This window comes from Loxodonta africana, chromosome 3 (genome assembly GCF_030014295.1).
Source record: "Loxodonta africana isolate mLoxAfr1 chromosome 3, mLoxAfr1.hap2, whole genome shotgun sequence".
NCBI lineage: Eukaryota > Metazoa > Chordata > Mammalia > Proboscidea > Elephantidae > Loxodonta > Loxodonta africana.
Window position 1 is genome coordinate 120,748,370 of NC_087344.1, and position 25,814 is coordinate 120,774,183.

Sequence of the window (25,814 nt, forward strand, 5' to 3'; positions counted from 1 at the left end):
CGACAGGCAGGTTCTGGTGAAAAGTTGGCAGCCGCTACCGTCCCCCTCGCCTGCTTTCCTCCTCGCCTCCTCACCCCTCTCCGGGCGATTCGGCGGAGGTGGGGGGGTGGGGTGGGGAACTGGCCTTGTGTTTTGGAACAGCTGCAGCCGGCGCTGGGCCCGCCTGGAATGCAGGAACAGGCTGCGCACCAGGACTTTTATGGAAACTTGCTGCTGGAGACCGTGGCGGCGGCGGCAGCCAGAGGGCTCCCAGAAGCTGGAGCAGCAGCGGCAGCAGCCGGAGCGCCCAGACCCCTGCCGGCCCTCAGGCGCTGGACGCACACAGCCCCTCCGTGCGCCAAGGAGGACATCGCTTCTAGCCGGCTCCTGGCGGGTGAGAGGAGTGGGGGAACGTGAGGCTGGGGCGGCGGGAGACAAAGGTGTCGGGTGCCCTGGTTGGGTACAGAGGCTGCAGGGACGCGTTCCCGGTCTCCTGAATGGGCTCAGCTGCAGGACCGGTACGGGTCGGGCTCCATCCAGCTGTGGCTACGGGCTGGTCCCCGGCCGGAGCGAATTGGCCCGCGGAATTGCGACCTTCGGCCTCTGCGAGTGCGGACGAGTCTGCTTCGTTGGCTCTCGGCGTTAACCGGCCTCTGGCTTCTGGTTGCGATTTTCTTACCCCGCTGCCCTGGTTTTTCTCCGCCTGCGCCTTGACCGTTGAGTTACGGTCCTGCAGGAAAGGAGCCCTCCGTGAGTGGAGTGGGTGCTAGTCCCTCTGCTGTTCCCTTGGGATCCGAGCAGGTAAAGTTCACAGTTTTCCTGGGAAGGAGCACCCCCGCCACGTGCCCGCCGGGGACTGGGTCTCAGCTGCAGTGTCTTATTTTTAAGAGGGATCATTCTTGATCTGACAGTGTGAAGGCAGGGGAGTGAAATGTAATTCAACAGCTCATCATCTACGCCCTCCCTCCAAACTATTTATTTTTCCTGATTCTGCCTGAGGTGGAGGAGCTAGATAGAGCTGAAAGTTGAAGTGACTGAAGAATATAGCCACCTCTTGAGACCTCCCATGTCTATTTGCTTTTTGAAAACGGCGAGCCATTCCAATTGTGTTTGTAAACTGTGAAACGCACTACGAATGCTAAAGATGTATTATTTTTGGCATTTGTATAAAAAAAAAAGTTGAGAGGCTAGTTGATTGTTGCAGTGACTCTCAGATCTTCGTTTGAGGTTTATTGAAGGTCTACAGTGTGCCCTGAGAGTTGGAGAGAGAGATAACAAGGTAAAAATAGCATAAGGGTCTGTCCTAACAAAATGTCTGTCCTTGGGAAGGAGGCAGGTAGAGAAAAGAAGTAAACCATAATAAAAAAAAGAAATTAGTTGCATGAGCAGAGCAATGGCAGCATTATTCATCAGCTAAATTTTGTCAATGGATTTATGTAACAGAGGCCTATTGGCCTGCCATTCACAACAGAACTATGTCTTGGATAGTGCGATTAGGTAAACTTAAGTATTTATACCATCTTAGTCATACATTATTAAGTGGACCACATAACCCCCCCCCCAACGCCCCCCCCATACTATCCATTTACAGGATAAATTACTGCATAAGAAGACTCAATGTACTTAAAGCTCTGAAATTCTTTTGAGTTAGGGGGTATTGGTAAGGTAGAAAAATGCATAATTAATTAAATGAGGGAAAGAGGTCCTTGGGGAAGGATATTCAGTATAAATGAACTTTGATTATCTAATGTAGCTGGTTAAGATTCTTCCTTATAGTTATTACCAATCCGTTTTTGAAGATATTTTTATTTTGACCCTGCTTCCTAGGAATAATTTAAGGAAAAATTGGTGCAATTCTGTCTTTCATCTGCAACAACTTTAAAGAGTTCTAATCAAAAACCACAAAATTCTTTTAACTTCAGTTTTCTTCATTACAACTATGATGTAATTCAGTTTTATTAGAAGATACACACTTTTAAATGTATTTTAAACTGAAATGTAGTGAATAGCAAATTTTCCTGCTCACTTTAAAATGAAATCTATGCTATTTTTGAAAATTTGATATGTAAGACTGATCATTGTCAAAACGTATGTCATGTTGAGATGACTATATTTAGCATCAAGAAAGGAATGCATTATCTAGGTTTTTGAACAGTTTTTTTCCGCTGAAATTTTCCTTGATGTATTTAGGTTAGGGTTTCACTTGTGAACAGAATGAAAACTGAGTGTGTATATTTGGAAAAGATTAATTGGGGACTGAGATTACTTAGAACCCTGAGTGGCCTGAAATGACACACTTCATTTAGGAAAAAAGTAAAACCTACCAGCTATCTTTGGAAATACCCAAAAGGCAAAGAAAAGTATTATTTAAATAAAAATACTCAGGGTTGTATATGACTAAAAGAAAACTGCAATAAATGTAAAAAAATATGTAAGAGATGAGCAGATGTTTAAAAGTTTATATGAAGAAAGAGGACTCTTAATACATTTTATAGTATGTAGGCCACACACACACACACACACACACACACACACACACAAAACCATCTTGGTAGACTATTTCATGATTTAATGGAAAGCTGACCTACAAAATTCTTAGTGGTTTCACATACTTCTTTTTTAATTGATCTGTGGTCCACATTACCTGTGTAGCTTCTTTCTTCTGGGTTGTAATTGCATACTTATATTTAGATATACTTAAAATTGTTGTCTTTTTTTAATTTAAATATCCAGTTCATAGTTTGGCTTAAGTTATGGTGATGTACTTTCCACGCTATAGAGTGAGTGGTTCTTTACCCCCAAATCCAACTTATTTAATTTTTAGTTATAAATGTTTTTAATCATAAAATTAGTATGTCGTCGTTGTTGTTAGGTACCATCCAGTCAGTTCCAACTCAGTAAATCTATGTACAACAGAACTAAACACTTCCTGGTCCTGCACCATCCTCACATTAAAAATTAATATACCCATGTTATATTTGTGGTTAAAAATTATGGAGAATGGAAAAGGGGGGCTTTAAAATTTGACATACCCACTGTTAGTATGGAAACCTTGGTAGCATAGTGGTTAAGTGCTACGGCTGCTAACCAAGGGGTCGGCAGTTCGAATCGCCAGGGGCTCCTTGGAAACTCAGGCAGTTCTACTCTGTCCTATAGGGTCGCTATGAGTTGGAATCAACTCGATGGCAGTGGGTATGGGTACTGTTAGTATTTTGATATATTTCCTTCTAAGTCTTTTTTCCACGCATGGGATTTTTTTCCTTGCATTGTGACATCTCAGTGAAACAACATACATGAGAATATCTGATGTACTGTCTGCCATATAGTCAGGTGTCCAATGGGTGGTTCTTTTTCTTTCTCCTCTTTTTCCTTGCCATCTCTCCCTTTTTGCTCTCAGATTAGAAGACAGGTAGATCAGGGGCTAAAAACTAAAAAAAAAAAAAAATTTTTTTTTTTTTTTAAACTGGCAACCAAAAAAGCCACTTCCAACCACAGACCTGCTTAAAAATCAGAACATTTTTAATAAAAATGTGGATTTCCAGCCACCCTTGAAAAATTGGAATATCTGAGCAAAACTAGGTCCATATTCCTGCATAGTAACTATAGAACTAAATAGTGGCTGCCTCCTTAAATGGGGCACATGTACTCCAGTTTGACATAGTCTCCACATTCCCTATTGTTTATACCTAGTTATTACTCAGTGACATTACCAGTCGGATCCTAAGCTCTTGAGCATGCAGTTCCATGATCTAAGTACTAGGGCAAGTCTAAAGCCAGGTTATGACAGAAAGTCTGCTGGACTTGGCATTATGAACCTGGACTTTAAATGTTGTAAATTTATTTTGGTTAGCAAATCTCCTAAATAATGTGATCATGAGAGTGGGGAAGAAGTTACCATTCATTGACACTAATTGTTAAGTGTCAACTAGAGCTGGAAGGGACCATGTGTTGCTAACCAAAACAAACCAAATAGTTTAACTGGTGGGATTTTAGGTAGCATAGAGGAGATATTTCTGGGAAAGAAATCTTTCCCAGGATCTCTTAAATGATTCTACTCTCTCCCCATCCTGGAAATGTTTAGAAGAGATTTTGTCAGGCCCCTAGAGCTTAACCATAAAGGGGTTAGCTACTGTTTTGCCTTCTCACCCCACCAATTTCTTTGGAGCCAGAGGCCTAGGTCTTCCCATTCCTAGCTCTATCTTTCAGTGAAAGGCCATCTTCCGCTTGCAGAGAGGTGCAAACAAGCCCAGACTCCTCCCTTAATTACCACATCCGTTTGCTTGAGAAGCCAACTTCCTGAAGCCCAGAGTTTCTGGTTATTTATGATACCTAGTTTAACCTAAACCCACCCTCATTTTATTTTTATTTTCCATTATTATCATTATTATATGGTGCATATATATCATCAGCACTCCTTTTGGAGGTATCAGTCATAAGTCTAATTTGGGCCGATGTTGGATCAATTTTCCTGTTACTTCTTTGTCATTCGTTTACTCTTAAATATGTATTGAGCTTGTCCTATGTCCTGGGTGCTGTATGAGTTACTAAGAATATAGAGAGAAAAAGAGCACAGTTCTTACTTTTCAGTGACTCACAGTGTGATGAATGTACTTTGAAAGGTATCACATGCAGTCATATGAATGCAAGGTATTATAAACTATACTTACAGAAGAATGGTAGGGCAGGTTGAAATTAAGATTCTTCTTGTCAGTGAGGAGTTGTGTATTAGTAGGAGAAGAAATCTCACTGCTTCAAATAGGTGCAGTAGGATCTCATTTCAGATTTTTGAATTGTGATGAGGGTTATGACAGATTTTGTAGTTTTTTTTTTTAAAGTATAAGGTTGCAACCTTGATTAATTAAATGTAATAGAATTATATTTAAATTTTTATTTCTTGTACAAGTCAAAAAAAGATGAAAATTTAGGCTCACTTCTTATGGTGCTCAAAAGAATTTTTTTTTTTGGTTCCAGTTAAGTGTACAGTTAAGTATCCCATTTCAAACATTCTGTAAGTTGAGACCAAGAATGTGCTTGAGTTCAATGATACGCTGACTTCAAAGCTGTCACTGCCTTGACAATTCTGTTCTCCTTGAAGAAGGAGATGATGATATGTTAACACAATGAAATAGTTATTGTAGGTGATAGAGAGCTACGATTTAAAATTCTTTTTTTGATTCCCAAATTATTTGCTATTCTTGTACTATCTTAATTGCATATCTAAAATATCAAGGCAAACTAATTAAATTTACAAAAATTGGAGGCCAAACATAGGTCCAGTCAACTTCTAGAACAGTAATATTAGCACACATATTTTAATATAGATCTGTTGTCCTTAGTATTTTATTATACTTTTGATGTATATATTTTCTCACAGCTTGAATCTCATTATACTGCCCAACCTGGAAATTATTTTGTAGCAACTATGCTTGAAGCATATTTTATCAGGCCATTAAGTCATTTTTGAAAACTTCATGAAGCCTATCTCACTATTACTATGCCAGGTGACACCAATATTAGTGTTACCTTTGGGCATATTATATATAAATACCCTTTTAAAGTCTCATGTGCTTAAAAATTAGGTAAAAATGGAGAATGATAGAGTGAAATGTGTAGTTGCCTCATATTCAAGAAACCTGGAGTCTAGCTCCTGATTCTGCTACTAAACAGTTTGTAACCTTGGAAAGTCACTAAATCTCTTTGTGCCTTAGTTTGCTATGGCAAATGAAGGGGCCTAAGTGATCTTTAAGGTCCTTATATAAAGAGCTCTGAAATTCCATGATTCTTAACCTGTGCGTAATCAGACCCAAAATGTATTCCTGCCCGGAAGTAAAACCTGTCCAAAACTGAACTCGTTTTCTTTTTTTGCGAGGAAAACAGAAAGTAGCAAGTTTACTATCTGTGCAGATAAGGAGCAATACGGGGTCTAGCGACCAGAAGACCTTGAGCTCCGCGAATCACCTGGTGGATTCGAACTGCTGACCTTTCGATTAGCAGCCATAGCTCTTAACCAGTATGCCACCAGGGTCTCCAACCCTGACATATAGTAGGGGCTTACTAATTATTTGTCAAATAAATGGTTGAATGGGTCACCACGTCCTGTTAATTCCACTTCTAAAATGTCTCTCCCAACCTTTCATTCTTATTGCCAGTGTTCCAGTTCAGGCCCGTATTGTCTTTTGCCGAGACCGTTGTACTTGTTCTCCTCCCTCTAGTCTTTCCCCACTTTACTCTAGCTTCTGCACTGCTACCAGTCTGTCTCTCTTTTCCTTTCTAGAATACATATCTGATCGTCACTCTTCTGCTTAAAAAATCCCTTGCTGCATCTTCATTGCCTGTAGGATCAAGTTTAAGCTTCTCCTTAATGTGGCATCTAGGGATCGTCCCAGTCTGTCCATAGCTTGTCTTTCTAGTTTTATCATAGATTCACTGGACAGATTATAGATTCCTATAATGGTTCTTCAGGCATTGGTGCTTTTGTTCACGTTGATTCTTTTGCCTGGATGCCTTTCCCCTTTTCTAGCTTGTGAAATCCTACTTATCCTTCAAGGCTAACGCAAAGGTCACCATCTCTGTGAAACCTTCCTTAACCTCAGCTTTTTCCTTAACCCCACCACAGTCTTTTCCATGTTATTATACCCAAAACCCATTTCTATAGTCATATATATATAGTCCATATATATATATATATGGAAACCCTGGTGGTGTTGTGGTTAACTGCTATGGCTGCTAACCAAAAGGTCAGCAGTTCGAATTCACCAGGCACTCCTTGGAAACTTATGGGGCAGTTCTACTCAGTATATAAATACATATACACTGCTAGTATAGCACTTACTACTTTGTGTTATAATCAGCTGGTCCCTTCTATTTTTCCCACCATCTCTTATTCGTTTTGTATCTCGTTGCCAGACATGATATCTGGCTCATAGTAGATTCTCCTTCTCATGAAAATACAATACATAAATACAGGCCTGATATGGGAAATTTGAAAAAGATACATCTTTTTTGATAAATTGTGTATAGACTATAGTAATATCACAATAGTTCTTCTGAAACCTCTGGTGGATATTTGGTTGTCTTCATTTAATTTGAATATTTAATATGCTGGAATGGCTTTACCAAATCCCTTTATCATCCCAGCCTTGTTTATTTTGAGCAAACTTTTGCTGATGAGCCATGTGTTCACCCTTATCTTTTGGTCATTGTTTTCTGTCCTTATCTTTGTTAACAACTTAACTGGCTTGCCTGGGATCTCAAACATTGGAAAAGCTCAATGAGGCTGAGTTGTTGTGCCACTACTGCCCCTTGAAGGTGGCCAAGGACAGTGCATCTGCCTGCTCAGACTTAATCACTTAATGCTAGACTGAGAGAAGTCTGTGAGATTCCAGAAGTAAAACCGTTTGGCATTCAGGTCGCTAAGTATAGGAACTGTTCAAAACAAATCTTCATTTAGCATTCTAAAATACAGTGAGGGAGTGTTCAGTCTTGGGGGTCCCCAAGATTATTCAGGAGTCCACGAAGTCCTTTCTTATCCAACAGCTAATCTGTATAAGGTCATATTCATATACTACATCCAAAACACTATACCACTGTAATTTGAATATTGAAGCACATATGAGAATGTACCTGTCCTTTTTTTTTTTTAAATATAGGAGCATGAATATTGATTTTATTTTTAATGAAATTTTTTATTTTCTTTCTTTTTTAAAGAATAATATTTTACTGTGTTTTCAGTGAAAGTTTACACAGCAAATTAGGTTCGCGTTTAACTATTTCTGTATTGTTCAGTAACATTGGTTACATTTTTCACAATGTGTCAACATTCTCATTATTTCCATTGTGGTAGTTCTTTCTCCTGTAATCTAGTTTCCTTTCCCCCTCCCCTCCTTACTTCTCACCTTTGCCTTAGAAGTAGACATTGACTGTTCGGTCCCATATAGATGATTTTTTAGAGGAGTGCAGTACTCATGGGTGACATTGTTTATTTTATTTTATCTGTTTTTGAGCTGAAAGATGTCCTCCAGGAGTAGTTTTGTTCAAAGTTTAAAGGGTATCTGAAGTTGGTAGTCTCAAGGGTTTCTTTAGTCTCAATTGGTCCAGTAAGTCTGGACTTTTTAAGAATTTGAGTTCTGTTTTATATTTTCCCCCTGTTCTATCAAGGTCCATCTTTTGTGTCCCTGATCAGAACAGTTAGTAGTTGTACCTGTCCTTTATTAAACCTGATATTAAAGAAATTTGCAAAAATATAAAACAATGCCACTCTTCTTACTAATTAATTTTTGGAAAATATAGTTATTTTTCATAAAAATTTTGTTTTTGCTTGTATATAATGGGTCTGTTGTTAATTTAAATGAATGAATATATATTTGTAATATTTCCTTTTTGATTTCTTAAACATTGAATATCTATAGATATAATCCATATATCGCATTTTTACACAAACAACACTCACCTTTCTATTCGTTTGCTGGCCCTGCCCAACCCCTAGCAAGGTATTTTCATAAGTGAGCTATGCTAATTTTTTTTTTATACCAACATGTGGAAGAGAATTGGCCTGGTGGTACTTGTGAGGGTGCCTTGAAGGGCAAGGCTGCGACTGGTAAACAAATGCAGAAGACGTGCATTATTTGCATAAAAATCCTGAACCCAAAAAGTTTGAGAATCACCACTGTTTTTCTTCCAGTGAGGGTATTTTCTTTAATATATCACAAACTTTCAGATGTTACCTAGATAAAGCATTTTCCAAACTAAATGTGTAAGCCTTATTATATTTTTGGTAACTATTTTTTATCCCATCTAGACTATGCCCTCCATACATCTATACACCTTTGTTTATATTGTAGTGCCTTACACTGTAGCTAGAGCATTATAGAAAATGTTCAATAAATGTTGCTTGAATAAACAAATAAGATTTATTCATTTCAGCTTTAATTTCTTCGTCTTTTTCCATTTATTCTTAGTTCTGTTATACTCATCAGCTTTGAATCTATGAAATAACATGCATAGAGTATGGCACATAATAGGGATTCAATTATTAGTTTCCATCCATCTCCTTTATTCAGTATAGAGGCTCTTCCAGGTGTCTCCTCTGTTGTACAGTTTTTAAAAAGTTCTTACATTTTATTTGTATATATAATTTAGTTTCATTAATGACCTCATCAAATGAAAACTCATCAAAAAAAATTTTAAGTGAGTTGTTACTTTAAAGTTTTCCCAAGAGAGAATAAAAGGCAAGAGTTATGGGTTTTGATTGTGGGTATATTTCTGAGGAGACAGGAAGATGTGCTGCATAGTAACTAGGAGTTACTATGAGTGCAGCAGGTGTATGATTTAAATGGGTTTCTGGGTAGAAAGTACTTGTATGTTATGCTAAAATAGATGTTGCACAAAATAAATAAAGGGGACTTTCTATTCTTTAATAAGACAATGGAAAGACTGATAGGTGTTGAAGTTTGGCGATGGATATTTGGGAGTTGGTTATATTAGTCTCTCTAATTTTGTATGGCAGATTCTCACCTTCCAGGCAGGAGACCAGAGTTTGATTCCTGACCAGTACATCTCATGCACAGCCACAACTCATCTGTCAGTGGAGGCTTCTATGTTGCTTTGATGTTGAACAGACTAAGATGGACTAGGAAGAAAGGCCTGGCAATGTACTTCTGGAAACCAGCCAGTGAAAACCCTGTAGATCATGACAGTCTGATCCACAGTTAGTCATGGGGATGGTGTAGGACCAGGTGGTGTTCCGTTCCGTTTTAATGGGGTTGCCATGAGTTGGGGGCTGACTTGATAGCAGCTAACAACAACAATTTTGTATATGTCTGAAATTTTCCGTAATAAAAAGCTAAATAAAGAAGATCAGTTAGATTAATATATCTGAGATATTTTACAATATAAAAACATTTTGAAAGCTTATATTAACTACATCTGGAAGACTAAGCACATTTGAAAGTCTCAGAGACTGAAGAAGAAAAAGGATTTATGCTTAAGGTGAAGTGGAGAAAATCACCATTTCTATTGTAATTAGTTTTGAAAAATACTTCATTGGTAAAGAAGTGCCTTAGGAATAGTCTTGGAGGTGAAAAAAGGCTGTTGAATTTACTTGTCTAGGTGGAATGGTCTTTTCTATCACCTCATATGCCTGTGAAAGGTGAATAATAAAAAAGGAAGACAAAGAAGAATTGATGCATTAGAGATGTGGTATTGGTGAAGAATATTGAATACCACGGACTGCCAAAAGAATAAACAAATCAGTCTTAGGAGAAGCACAACCAAAATGTTCCTTAGAAGTGAGGATGATGAGACTTTGACTCACTTAATTTGGACACGTCATCAGGAAAGACCAATTGCTAGAAAAGGACATCATGTTTGCTAAAGCAGAGGGCCAACAAAAACAAGGTAGAGCTCAGTGGGATGGATTGACACAATGGCCACAACAGTGGACTCCAACATACCGACAATCGTGAAGATTGCACAGGACGGGGCAACATTTCACTCTCATACATAAGGTCACCATAAGTCGGAGCTGACTCAATGGCAACTGTTATGGGTTGATTTGTGTCCCCCCCAAAATGTATGTCAACTAGTTAGGGCATGATTGTGTGGCTGTCTACCATTTTGTCATCCCATGTGATTTTCCTGTGTGTTGTAAATCCTACCTCTATGATATTGATGAGGCAGGATTAGAGGCAGTTATGTCAGTGAGGCAGGACTGAATCTACAAGATTAGGCTGTACCTTGAGTCAGTCTCTTTTGAGATATCAAAGACAGAAGTGAGCAGAGGGACAGGGGGACCTCCTACCACCAAGAAAAGAGAGCCAGGAATGAAGCACATCCTTTGGACTCAGAGTCCCTGTGCTGAGAAAATCCTAGACCAGGGAAAGACTGATGACAAGGACCTCCCCCAGAGTCGACAGAGAGAGAAAGCCTTGCCCTGGAGCTGGAGCCCTGAATTTGGACTTCTAGCCTCCTAGACTGTGAGAGAGTAAGTTTATGTTTGTTAAAGCCATCCACTTGTGGTATTTCTGTTAGAACAGCACTAGATAACTAAGACAGCAATGAACAACAACAGGTGGAAGGTCAAAGAATGAGAGGAGATAGGGAACACAGAGTCTGAAGGAACCTGCAGAAGGGCTTGCAAGCCCAAATGAGAATTTTAATTCTGATCTATGATGTACCATGCAGTTAATGTCCTCAGAGTTGGAGTGATAGACTAGTGTTAGGGAATGCAGAGAGGCAGAGATTGAAGTAGATGAGTGGACAGCTGGTGGACCTGGATGAAGGCAGAAAGAATGTGGCCTACAGTATTACCCTACAGCACGAAATCAAAAGGATCAGGGCTAGAAGTTACTCTGGAAGTTTTTAAACCTAATTTCAATAATAGTGTATGCTTAAAATCATTATTCTGATAATATGTATCAGTTAAGAGCTTTGAAGAACAAACTCTGTTAAAATAACTGCCCTGTAGTAACAAGCTAATTTTATGTCATCATCACACTTAGACTCTGGTAACTATTGAAAAGGTTTGATAATTTGAAAGTGTTTATCAGGATTCTGAGGTAGGAAAAAACTGTTTACAGTGAATACTTTGGATTTTATAGCCTTCTCATTTTGATAGTGATACACATGAATACTAAATATAAACGAGTCTTTCTGGTAAGCATAACTATATGAAATTGGAGGAAGAGCTGGGGCTTCTGTGCTAAATAAAGCAGCAAATGTGACAAGTTCATAGATTAATGAAATGTTGACTGATAATATATGTAAAAAGCATGAAAGTGGGAGAGTTTAATGCTTTTTACATATATTACCAACAGAAGATTTTAATATAGTATAAACAGCTCATTAAGAGAATAAAAGTTGAGCCAAAGGAACAGGAGATTTTCAGACTTGTCATTTTTGATGATTACTGCATGGATACTGAATATCTTCCCATGATGGTTTTGAGGTTTATTTTAAATTACAGTTTATTATTTAACAAGCAATGAGCCTGGTGCTGAAAGGGAACCGATCCCCTATAATCTGAGAAGGGAGCATAAAGTCTACCAGATATACAGTTGAAAATCTGGATGGAAATAAGAGAAATGCAGGATGTGGATTGAGAGTGGCAGTCTTTTTGATCTTAGGCTATCAGGTATGGTTGATGTTGAAGCCCTACCTGTGCCTGCAGATAGTAAAGCAGGCTGGGCCACTTAAAAATACTGATCCAAACCTTTTGTTGAGAGTTTTTGCCAAGAGACTTAGCTCTATGAGAACAGGAACAGTGTCCGTCTTATTCACTGTTGTGTTCTCAGTGCTTAGTAGAGTGCCTGGCACATGTTGTTCACTGCTGTGGAGTTGGTCCCAACTCATGGTGACCCCATACACGATGGAATCAAACACTGCCCGATGCTGCACTATCTCCACAATCCACTGCAGATCGGACATTGTGACCCCTAGGGCTGTCATTGGCTGATTTTAGGCAGTAGACCACGAGGTCTTTCTTCCTAGTCCATCTTGTTAAGCATCACAGCAACACACAACCCGCTGATAGATGGGTGGTGGCTGTGCATGAGATGGATCGGCAGGGACTCAAACCTGGGTCTCCCGCATGGGAGGCAAGAACTGTACCACTGAACCACCAATGCCTCATGCCTGACACATAGTAGATGCTTAAGAAGTATTTATGTAATCAATGACATATTCTATTTAGCCTGTAACTCTGCATAAGGATGATCATACATATATCCACACAGCACTTAACTGTTTATAAAGTACCTCGCCTTGAAGTTGGCAGGATTTCTCATTCAGCAAACAATTATTATATATTCTTTCTGTATGCCAGGCACATGCTAGCTGCTGGGATACAGTGTATACAAAATACAGCTTACTGTCAGAGAGTTCACACTCTAATAGAGGACATGGTCAAGAAAGTGGGTTATTACAGCATATTATGGTAAATGCTACAATTGGGGTGTTATGGCAGCACATAGGAAAGGCATCTAACCTAGTGTTGTGGAGTCGAGGAAGACTTACAGAAGAAAATGACAATTTATGTAAGAACTAAAGGACAAGGACGAATTAGCTCAGTGAAACAGGAATAAAGACATGGGAAGAACATTTAAGCCGAGGGAGCCGGCTGTGCAAAGGCTTGAGGCGTGCCAGTATTTCAGTATGGGCGATACAGTGAGAAGGAGAAGTGGATAGAAATGAGGCTAACAAGATAGTTTTAACTACCAGTGTATATTAAACCACTAAAGAAAAGTATAAAAAAGAGAAGAAAAAAGCAAAAACTGAAACCTGGGGGCAAACAACGTCTAAGAGATGGAGAGAGGCAAAAAGCCCTCAAAGGAGACAGGGAAGGAGTGGCTGGTGACATGAATGAATAGGGAGAAAATGATGTTTTGGAGCCAAGTGAAGAGAATTTCAAGAAAAGAGTGATTGACAGTGTCAGATGTAGCTATGAAGATCAGAAAGAGGAAACTGTCCATTTTATTTGGCAATAGAGTGAAAAAAATTATACCTTTTTTACATATGAAACTGAAGTTCACAGAAGTTAACTGGCTTGTTTGAGACTGCACGGTGAATAAACGTCCTCAGCAGAAGCCATAGCCAAGTGTTTCCGCCTCTAACTCCAGTGCTGCTTCCACCATCGTGGCCTTCTTAATGTTTTTGAAAAATCAGCAATAAACGGAAACATTGCCATTAGGATATTCATTCTCAAGTAATTAGATGAAAAGTTTTGTTGATTATAGCACAGGTAAAACCTTACAAGCTGGATGTTACGCCCCACCCCAGTTGTACTGATATTATACCGATCAGCATAATATAATGGATAAGAATGCAGATTCTGTAAAGACTCTGTAGTCAGACTGACTCATTGGTTATGTGGCATTGGGCAAGTTATGTGACTTTTCTAAGTCTCAGTTTTCCCATCTGTAAGAAGATTTCAAATCCTATTAAATAAACTCCAAGATATTATTCTCGTATTAATGCTTTTATCCAATTTTAAAATGATGGGGTTCAAAACTTATGAGGAAGGGTTTGGTAATAGTATTTAAAAGGTTGTCATGGGGCGTAAAGGAAATAATGCATGTTAACCACTTGGCACATTGCTTGGTACATTAAAAAAGGCTCAATAAATGTTAGCTTAGATTAACATTGTCATTAATTTTATTCACATTGTCATCAAAGGATGCACTTTCAAAATAGTGGATTTAGGCTGACAATACAATCAATGACTGTGGAAAAGAGTTCTTTGGAGTGCAGTTCATAGGCCAAATGGAGTCAAATTCATACCTTTAAATTTAGTTTAACATAGATAGACCATTGAGCTAGCTAAACTGTTTATTCCAGGAAGAGTCACGTCTCTTCTTAATTATCCACAAAGCAATCTTGTGAATATTTATTCTCTTGATTTTTGATTTTTTTTCCTCCAACATAAAACTGTTTAAGAGTAAGAATCCTAAGTGTTGCAATCTACATCTTAAAAGTAATTCCAGAATACAAAAAGCTAATAAACCACCAAATAGAAAATGGTCATGACTTATTTTGCTACAATTTTTTATCCTCAAATGGCAGAACAGAATAAACTGTCAGCAGTTATAAGTTCTAATTGCTTGCTTATATTTTAACCAAAAATAGTTAAGGCTAATACAGTTCAAATTTTTACTGACTTTGAAAATGAACAGAATACTAGAATGACCTTTAAAAAACTATTTTAAGTGGTTTTACTCATTGTATATTTAAAAAATTGATCTTATTTTATTCTGAATCTATAAATAAGCCAAGATATAATTTGAGGATTTGAAAAATTAAATTAAGAGTGTTAGCTGATTCATTTATTCTCCAGGACTACCCTTGACAGGCTAATTCTTCACTGTCACCAAGCCACTCAATTTTCTGTTCATTTCATTGGTGGTGGGGGTAGGGAGGGGGAAGCTGGTAGTGGTGGTGGAGGCTTCTTAAGTTTCCTTCTGGCCAATTAATTCAGCTAAAATTATCAGTCCCTATGATTCCATGTGAGATTACTCAAGTTCTTCTCATACCCTTTGGTATTACTCTTTTTAAAAATACACAAGTTATACGTGTTTATATGCTTACTGGTATGGAAATGTAGGTTTTATGAAGAGGGTAAATTATAGTCAGGGAGACCAAGAGTAATGAAATTAATCAAAATTATTAGTACCTCAGAATGTTAAGTACTCAGATAATTCAAAAATGGTTACAGCAGTTCATCAACAGGGAATTGCCAGAAACTCAAGTCGGATTCAGAAGAGGATGTGAAAGGAGGAATATCATTGCTAATGTCAGATGAATCTTGGCTGAAAACAGATAATATCAGAAAGATGTTTACCTGTGTTTTATTGACTGTGCAAAGGCATTTGACTGTGTGGATCATGACAAATTATGGACATTACAAAGAATAGGAATTCCAGAACACTTAATTGTACTCATGAGGAACCTGTACATAGACCAAGAGATAGTCATTTGAGCAGAACAAGGGGATACTGTGTTTTAAAATCAGAAAAGGTATGTGTCATGGTTGTATCCTTTCACCATACTTATTCATTCTGTACGCTGAGCAAATAATCCAAGAAGCCGGACTATATGAAGACGAATGTGGCATCAGGATTGGAGGAAGACTAATTGACAACCTGCTATATTTAGATGACACAGTCTTGCTTGCTGAAAACGAAGAGGACTTGAAGCACTTACTAATGAAGATCAACGACTATAGCCTTCAGTATAGATTACACTTCAACATAAGGAAAACAAAAGTTCTTAAAACTGGACCAATAAGCAACATCATGATAAATGGAGAAAAGACTGAAGTTGTCAAGGATTTTCTTTTACTTAGATCCACGATCAATGCCCATGGAAGTGGCGGTCAGGAAATCAAATGATGGATTGCATTGGGCAAATCTGCTGCCAAAGACCTCTTTAAAATGTGAAAAAGCAAAGATGTCACTTTGAGGACTAAGGTGCGCCTGACCCAAGTCATGGTATTTTCAATTGCATCATATGCATGTGAAAGCTGGGCAATGAACAAGGAAGACTGAAGAAGAATTGGTGCCTTTGAAATATGGTGTTGCGAAGAATATTGAATATACCATGGGCTACCAGAAAAATGAACAAATCTGTGTTAGAAGAAGTACAGCTAGAATGCTACTTAAAAGCAAGGATGGTGAGACTTTGTCTCACATACTTTGGACAGGTTATCAGCAGGGACTGGAGAAGGACATCATGCTTGGTAGAGGGTCAGTGAAAAAGAGGAAGACCATCAGTGAGATGGATTGATACAGTGGCTGCGAAAATGGGCTCAAACATAGCAATGATTATGAGGATGGGCAGGACCTGGCAGTGTTTTGTTCAATTGTACATAGGGTTGCTATGAGCTAAAACTGACTAGATGGCACGTAACAACAACAACAATGTTCGGTATTATTCTAGAGGTTTTCACATACGTTATCTCACCAAATCAAAACTCAGAAACAACAGAGCTAGAATTTGGGTTTAGGTATGACTAATAAATTGTGGCAATCCAAGTATGAAGTGTTAAAGGCTTGCATCAGTATGGGGGCAGTGGAAATAGTGATGTAATACATGAGAAAATTTGCAAGAAACATTAATCTTGACTATTAAAATTTAGGTGATAACAAGAATGAATAAAAATAAGATTCAAGAAGCTATGAAAATGAAAGATATGTTTTGTTGGTTATACAAGAAGAAATACCTAATAGTTAAGAGAACACAACTAGAGCTATTTGTTATTCTTATAGGAGGCACATAGATTACTTATAATCCTTGGTTCATGACACACTCTCATCCATGCATGACCTGCTTTTATTTAGTTAGCTGATTATAGCACTCACAGACCCACTAAACAACACATGTTAGGACCTATTTAGTAACTTACATGGATTCATTTCCCACCTACTCTATCATATTGTCTCCTTTCCACAAAGAAAACTAAAGCCCCCAATGACTTCACCGGGGAATTCTTGCAGACATTTAAGGAAGAAATAATACCAACTCTATACAAGCTCTTCCAGAAAACTAATGAGGAGGGAATACTTCTTAACTCATTCTATGAGAGGAACATTACTGTGATATCACAAGTAGACATTGCAAGAAAACTATAGGCCTATATCCCTCAGGAACACAGATGCAAAACTTCTTACCAAAATTTTATCAAATCAAATTCAACAATCTGTTAAAAGAATATTGCATCATGACCAACTGGGGTTTATCCCAGGAATGTAAGGTTAATTTAACATTTGAAAATCAGTTAATGTAATACACTATATTAACAAACTAAACAAGCCCATATGATTACCTCAGTAGATACAGAAAAAGCATGATTCCAACATCCATTCCTGATAATTACTCCAGAAAAACTAAAAATAGAAAGAGACTTAATCTAATTAGGGTATCTACGAAAAACCTACAGCTACCATCATAATTAGTGGTGAAAGATCGAATGTTTTTCCTCTAAGATCAGGAACATAAGCCAAGATGTCTACTCTTACCACTTCTCTTTAATGCTGTATTGGACATTCTAGCTAGTACAGTTAGGCCAGAAAAAAGAAATAAAAGGCATACAAATTGGAAAGGAAGAAGTAAAACTATTCTCACAGTTTACACAATAGTCTATGTAGAAAAACTGATGGACTCTATAAAAAAGTTAATAGAATTAATAAGTTACTTTAGCAGGGTTGCAAAATATAAGATCAGTATACAAAAATAAATTGTACGTCTATATACTAGCAATAAACTGCTATTCAAAAGACACTGTTAAGAGAATGAAAAGACAAGCCACATACTGAAAGAAAATCTTTGCAAATCACACATCTGATAAAGGACTTTTATCCAGGGTACATAGGGTATTTCAAAGCTCAATTACAAAACAAATAACCCAGTAATAAAATGGGCAAAAAATTTGTACACTTCACCAAAGAAAATTTACAACTAGCAAATAAACACATGAAAAGATGCTCAATATCATTTGTCATTCAAAACCCAAAAAACCTGTTGCCATCAAGTCCATTCTGACTTATAGTGACCCTGTAGGACAGAGTAGAACTGCCCCATAAGGTTTCCAAGGCTGTAATATTTAGGAAGAAGACTGCCACATCTTTTCTCCTGTGAAGTTGCTGGTTGGTTCAAACCGCTGACCTTTTGGTTAGTAGCTGAGCAATTAAACCACTGCACCACCAAGCCTTAGGTAAATATAAATTAAGGAAGAAATAATACCAACTCTATACAAGCTCTTCTAGAAAACTAATGAGGAGGGAATACTTCTCATTAGGTAAATATAAATTAAAACCACAATGTGATACCTCTACACACCTTTACAATGTCTAAAGTTTACAAGACTGACCATACCAACTGGTTAGTGAGGATGTAGAGAAAGTATAACTCTGGGACACTACTGGTGGAAATGTAAAATGGTCCAACCACTTAGAAAACTGGGTGGAAATTTCTTAAAAAGTGAAACATACATCTACCATAAGGCCCAGCCATTATACTTTACTTATCCAGAAAAATAAAAGCATATATCTATCCAGGCAGTCCCCGGGTTATGAATGTCCGATTTACATATAACATGTAGTTACAAACCAACCCCATAAAACCTATTGTATTAAAAATCTGAGGTACATACAATGGCTTGTAATAACAAACAAACAGTACTTTGTGATGCACATCAAAACATTACTGTATCATCATTTAAAGATGTTTTAGTGTATCTGGAAGTGTTTCTTTAAAGTTTTTCTGTGTATCTGTTTTAGTGTATCTGGAAGTTTTTATGCGTAGAAAGGTACGCTACATACAAACTGACATTAGATATGAACCGTACCTAACTGCTCTGACTTACGTAAGAATTTGACTTGAGACAGATTTACCAACAGAACTCATTCGTAATCCAGGGACTGCCTGTACAACTAATTGTACATGAATATTCATAGCAGTTTTGTTTGTAATAGACAATAACTAGAAAAATAAGAGACCAAAAGGGCAACAATTACTGTAAAGCAACAGAACTCAAATGTCTACCAGTACATGAATGGTTACGGTATTTTAATGCAAATAATGTACACCTTCTACATTTGTTTGCCAGCTGCATCCTCCCCTGCAAGGTATTTTTGTAAGCACACTGTGCTAATTTTTTTACAGCGACATGTGAAAAAAAATTGGCATAGCGGAACTTGTGAAAATGTGGTTGGCAACCAAATGTAGAAGGTTGCATTATTTGCATAAAATATGGTAATATATTGTAGTATATTCTATAATGGAATATTATTCATTAATAAATGAATTAACTGTTGATATATGCAACCAAATGGATGAATCTATTTTTCAGAATAATTATGCTGAGTGAAACAAGCCAGACAATAGAATATATGCTGTATGATTCCATTTATATGAAATTCTAGGAAATGTAAATTAATCTACAGTGATAGAAAGCTTGTCTACCTCGGATTGTGGGGGAGGCAAGGAGATAGGAGGGAGGTATATATATTAAGGTAATAAATATATACAGCACTCCCAAAAGAAACTTGTGGGGGTGCTATATATATTTATGGTATGATTGTGGTGAAGGTGTTATGAGTACATACATATGTCAGAACTTATCAATTTGAACACTTTAAATAAGTGCATTTATTGTGTATCAATTATACCTCAACAGAGTTGTTTTGAAGTTTTTTTTTCTTTAATAGCCAATAGATAAAATAAAATTCTAAAAATTATTCAATTAATCCAAAGCTAGGCAGGAAAAGAGTATAGAGGAGCAATAACAACCAAAAAAGTAGACAAACAAAAAACAAATATTAAAATGGTAGCCCCAAATCCAATGAGACCAATAATTACATTAAATATTAATTGACTAAACACTGCATCTATCTATTAATATCTAAGGACAGACATTATCAGAATTGATTTTTTTTTTTTTAAAACAAGGTCCAATTATGTTGCTGTACCCAAGAAATACACTTTCCATATAGGGATACAGATAGATTGAAACCAAATGGATAGAAAGTGACATTCCATGCACTGTGTTAACGTAAGGAAGCTGGTGTGGCTATATTAATATCGGATAAAGTAGGCTTCAGGACAGTGAGATAAGAAGAGGGAAAGTTAATATAGATGAAAGGGTCAATTCTTCAGGAAGACATGGCAATATTAATATGTATGACCTTAAAGAAGTTTGAAATTACATGAAACAAAAATGACAGAATTAAAGTTAGAGAATGATAGAAGAGTTAGCCAAAAAAACAAACCAAAGAGATTAAAATTAGTAAAGACATAGAAGATCCAAATACTACCATCAATCACTTTGATCTAGTTAGAATTTAACCCAGTAGTCACAGAATACACAAACTTTTTAAGTGCACATGATATCTTCACCAAGTTATTCTTGGCCATACCCTAAAGAGATCTTTTAACACCATAAGCCTTGTACTTTCTACACCCTGAATCCTGGGAAAAGGAATTGAAAATCATCTAAATATTGTAATAATTTATTATTTGCTTGGCATTTGTTAGTATTTTTTGAAGAGTAATTAATATCCTTTTCTAATTACAAGAATACATAGCATATTATGATATCTACTAAAATAGTAAAAATTAAGCTATTGAAAAGTCTTATAAAGGAAACCAAAGTCCCAGAGAAGAAATTAGTCTACAGGGCTGATAGCCTACACAAGCCATGGGCTCATCTACCCTGAGGCCAGAAGAACTAGATGGTGCCAGACTACCACTACTGACAATTCTGATCAGGGCCACAGTAGACTGACCCTAAAAGAGCAGGAGAAAAATGAGGAACAGAACTCAAATTCTTAAAAAGTCAAGACTTGGAGGAGGGGGCCAAGATGGCTGACTAGGTAGACGCTACCTCGGATCCCTCTTGCAACAAAAACTTGGAAAAATAACTGAATCGATCACATACATGACAATCTACGAACCCTGACCAACAAACACAGATTTAAAGAGTTGACCTGAGTGACAGAGACCGAGAACGAACAACTACGGGGAAGCAGCGACGGTTTTCGGAGCCTGGAGCCAGAGTCCCAGTCAGGTAACCTTGGTGCCGGGCTTTGGACTGGATGCAGTGGAGCTGAGCACAGCATCCTGTGACGGCGCAAACAAGAGGTGCAGACCTACCCCCCTGAACTGACCTAGGGAGGGGGCCCAGCCGGTCATCGCGGGCGGTGCGGCGACGCGGCTGGCAGGAGGAGAAGTCGCCGGGAGGCAGCGACTGGTTTTGGAGCTGGGAGTGCAGCGTCCCAGCCAGGGAACCTTGGCACGGGGCTTTGGACTGGGCGCAGGGGAGCTGAGCACCACATCCTGTGACGGTGCAAACGGGGCGCAGGCCCAGCCCCCTGAACTGATCTGGGGGGGGCCCAGCCGGTCCGCACAGACGGCGCGGCCATGCGGCTGGTGGGAGGAGAAGTCACCGGGAGGCAGCGACTGTTTTTGGAGCCAGGAGTGCGGCATCCCAGCCGGGGAAACTTGACGCTGGGCTTTGGACTGGCAGCGGAGGAACTGACCGCGGCTTCTGAGACAGTGCAAGTACAGGACGCGGGCCTAACCCTCGGGGGCAATCTCTACCCAGCCAGCACACACAGGTGACGTGCCCCTTGGGAATCTCAGATAAAACAGTCATCCCAAGCGAGATAAGTAACTTTGTCTATATTCTGGGGTGCTACTCTCTCCTGTTTTTCTGAACGCTCCCCTCCCCTTCCCAGGCGGCTTCATTAACATTGGAATTTCCTGATCCAGAGGGAGAACGGCTCCGCGGCTTTTCTTTTCCTTAGAGAAGCAACCACAAAAAACCCAGGGACCAAAAATCCTTCCCTAATTGGACTAAAAACACAGAACCAGCTCCAGCCAAGCATATGTGATCCACAGTCTCGGGCTTTCATCCCTACAGGGAACAAGGTGGCTATTATAATGCAAAGGCATTTCTGATAGGGATCTGACTGCATTTTTTTTTAGCAGATATACTGGAAAGACAAGTTTCCCAGGTCTGATATCTCTGCGTATTCAACAGAGCCCTCACTGACCCTAGCCTCCTGCCTTAGGGGTCTAAGGAGGATGACACCTGCCAATCTGTAGAGATACTTGCATTGGGGGCCTAAGGTACAGCTGCAGAGCCCACCCACCAAGGTGCTTTAGGAATAGAGACACACCTACCTCACTGACACTTAGGGGAAGCCTGTCAGCATCCTGCCCCCCCTGGAGTGTGAACCCCAGCTGCTACTAGAATCTGGTGCACACAACTATCACCACTACTTCTCAAGGTGGATAGGTGACAGGGTGCATCACACACTTGACCCAAAATCAGATTCTACTCAAGAATAGTGAATGGACTCAAGCATAGATATCTGGTAACAGCCCAAACCAGCTGGTAATAGGTCATAAGTAAGTCAAGGGCTACAACAATCAAGACAGCACAATCTAGTAGCCCATCCACGTATATTGAAAGAAAACAAAACAAGATAAGACTCAGTGAGCAAATATAGAATAAATCACTACAATATCTTAGTGATGGCTCAGAGACAGCAGTCGATATCAAACCACATAAAGAAGCAGACCATGACTGCTTCTACAACCCCCCAAATAAAAGAATCAAAATCTTTCCCAAATGAAGATACAATCCTGGAATTATCAGATACAGAATATAAAAAACTAATTTACAGAATGCTTCAAGACATCAGGGCTGACCTCAGAAATGAAATAAGGCAATCTGCAGAAAAAGCCAAGGAACACACTGATAAAAGAGTTGAAGAACTCAAAAAGATTATTCAAGAACATAGTGGAAAAATTAATAAGTTGCAAGAATCCATAGAGAGACAGCATTCAGAAATCCAAAAGATTAACAGTAAAATTACAGAATTAGACAACACAGTAGGATGCCAGAGGAGCAGACTCGAGCAATTAGAATGCAGACTGGGACATCTGGAGGACCAGGGAATTAACACCAACATAGCTGAAAAAAAATCAGATAGAAGAATTAAAAAAAATGAAGAAACCCTAAGAATCATGTGGGACTCTATCAAGAAGGATAACTTGCGTGTGATTGGAGTCCCAGAACAGGGAGGGATAACAGAAAACACAGAGAGAATAGTTGAAGATCTGCTGACAGAAAACTTCCCTGACCTCATGAAAGACGAAAGGATATCTATCCAAGATGCTCATTGAGCCCCATTTAAGATTGATCCAAAAAGAAGAACACCAAGACATATTGTCATCAAACTTGCCAAAACCAAATATAAACAGAAAAATTTAAAAGCAGCCAGGGATAAAAGAAAGGTCTCCTACAAGGGAGAATCAATAAGAATAAGTTCAGACTACTCAGCAGAAACCATGCAGGCAAGAAGGCAATGGGATGACATACACAGAGCACTGAAGGAGAAAAACTGCCAGCCAAAGATCATATATCCAGCAAAACTCTCTCTGAAATATGAAGGTGAAATTAAGATATTTACAGATAAACACAAGCTTAGAGAATTTGCAAAAACCAAACCAAAGCTACAAGAAATACTGAAGGAAATTAGTCAGAAAACCAATAATATCAGATACCAGCACAACACAAGGTCACAGAACAGAATATCCTGATATCAACTCAAATAGGGAAATCACAAAAACAAATTAAGATTAATTAAAAAAAAAAAAATGCTCAAAACAGGGAATCATTGAAGCCAATATGTAAAAGATCACAATAATCAAAAAGAGGGACTAAATACAGGTGGCATAGAACTGCCATATGCAGAGGGATACAAGGTGATATTGGACTATACAAGTTAGGTTTTTACTTAGAAAAATAGGGGTAAAGATTAAGGTAACCACAAAGAGGTATAACAACTCCGTAACTCAAAATAAAAACCAAGAAAAATGTAACGACTCAGCAAACATAAAGGCAAATACTATGAAAATGAGGAACACACAGTTTACAAAGAAAAATGTCTCAGCACAAAAAAGTAAGTGGAAAAATGAAATTGTCAACAACACACATAAAAAGGCATCAAAATGACAACACTAAACACATACTTATCTATAATTACGCTGAATGTAAATGGACTAAATGCACCAATAAAGAGACAGAGAGTCTCAGACTGGATAAAGAAACATGATCCGTCTATATGCTGCCTACAAGAGATACACCTTAGACTTAGAGACACAAACTAAAACTCAAAGGATGGAAAAAAATATATCAAGCAAACAATAAGCAAAAAAGAGCAGGAGTAGCAATATTAATTTCTGACAAAATAGACTTTAAAGTTAAATCCACCACAAAGGATAAAGAAGGACACTACATAATGATAAAAGGGACAATTGACCAGGAAGATATAACCATATTAAATATTTATGCACCCAATGATAGGGCTGCAAGGTACATAAATCAAATTTTAACAGAACTGAAAAGTGAGGTAGACACCTCCACAATTTTGGTAGGAGACTTCAACACACCACTTTCGGAGGACAGGACATCCAGTAAGAAGCTCAATAGAGACATGGAAGACCTAATTATAACAATCAACCAACTTGACCTCATTGACTTATACAGAACTCTCCACCCAACTGCTGCAAAGTATACTTTTTTTTCTAGCACACATGGAACATTCTCTAGAATAGACCACATATTAGGTCATAAAACAAACCTTTGCAGAATCCAAAACATCGAAATATTACAAAGCATCTTCTCAGACCACAAGGCCATAAAAGTGGAAATCAATAACAGAAAAATTAGGGAAAAGAAATCAAATACTTGGAAACTGAACAATACCCTCCTGAAAAAAGACTGGGTTATAGAAGACATTAAGGAGGGAATAAGGAAATTCACAGAATGCAGCGAGAATGAAAACACTTCCTATCAAAACCTCTGGGACACAGCAAAAGCAGTGCTCAGAGGCCAATTTATATCAATAAATGCACACATACAAAAGGAAGAAAGAGCCAAAATCAGAGAACTGTCCCTACAACTTGAAAAAATAGAAACTGAGCAACAAAAGAATCCATCAGGCACCAGAAGAAAACAAATAATAAAAATTAGAGCTGAACTAAATGAATTAGAGAACAGAAAAACAATCGAAAGAATTAACAAAGCCAAAAGCTTGTTCTTTGAAAAAATTAACAAAATTGATAAACCATTGGCCAGACTGAATAAAGAAATACAGGAAAGGAAACAAATAACCCAAATAAGAAACAAGATGGGCCACATCACGACAGACCCAACTGAAATTAAAAGAATCATATTAGATTATTATGAAAAATTGTACTCTAACAAATTTGCAAACCTAGAAGAAATGGATGAATTCCTGGAAAAACACTACCTACCTAAACTAACACAATCAGAAGTAGAACAACTAAATAGACCCATAACAAAAAAAGAGATTGAAACGGTAATCAAAAAACTCCCAACAAAAAAAAAGCCCTGGCCCGGATGGCTTTACTGCAGAGTTCTACGAAACTTTCAGAGAAGAGTTAACACCACTACTACTAAAGGTATTTCAAAGCATAGAAAATGACAGAATACTACCTAACTCATTCTATGAAGCCACCATTTCCCTGATACCAAAACCAGGTAAAGACATTACAAAAAAAGAAAATTACAGACCTATATCCCTCATGAACATAGATGCGAAAATCCTCAACAAAATTCTAGCCAATAGAATTCAACAGCATATCAGAAAAATAATCCACCATGACCAAGTGGGATTTATGCCAGGTATGCAAGGCTGGTTTAATATTAGAAAAACCATTAATGTAATCCCCCATATAAATAAAACAAAAGACAAAAACCACACGATCTTATCAATTGATGCAGAAAAGGCATTTGACAAAGTCCAACACTC

At 38.1% G+C, this 25,814-nt stretch overlaps 1 protein-coding gene across 3 annotated transcripts in view; it reads left to right on the forward strand.

Annotated features, from left to right (window-relative positions):
- Positions 1-269: 269 nt before the first annotated feature.
- NEXN (nexilin F-actin binding protein) overlaps positions 270-25,814 on the forward strand; it is a 68,820-nt gene continuing 43,275 nt past the window's right edge. For all 3 annotated transcript variants that reach the window (XM_010591172.2, XM_064282149.1, XM_064282150.1), the window contains exon 1: positions 270-373. The gene's annotated coding sequence lies outside the window, so the exon portion shown is untranslated. The remainder of the gene's footprint in view (positions 374-25,814) is intronic.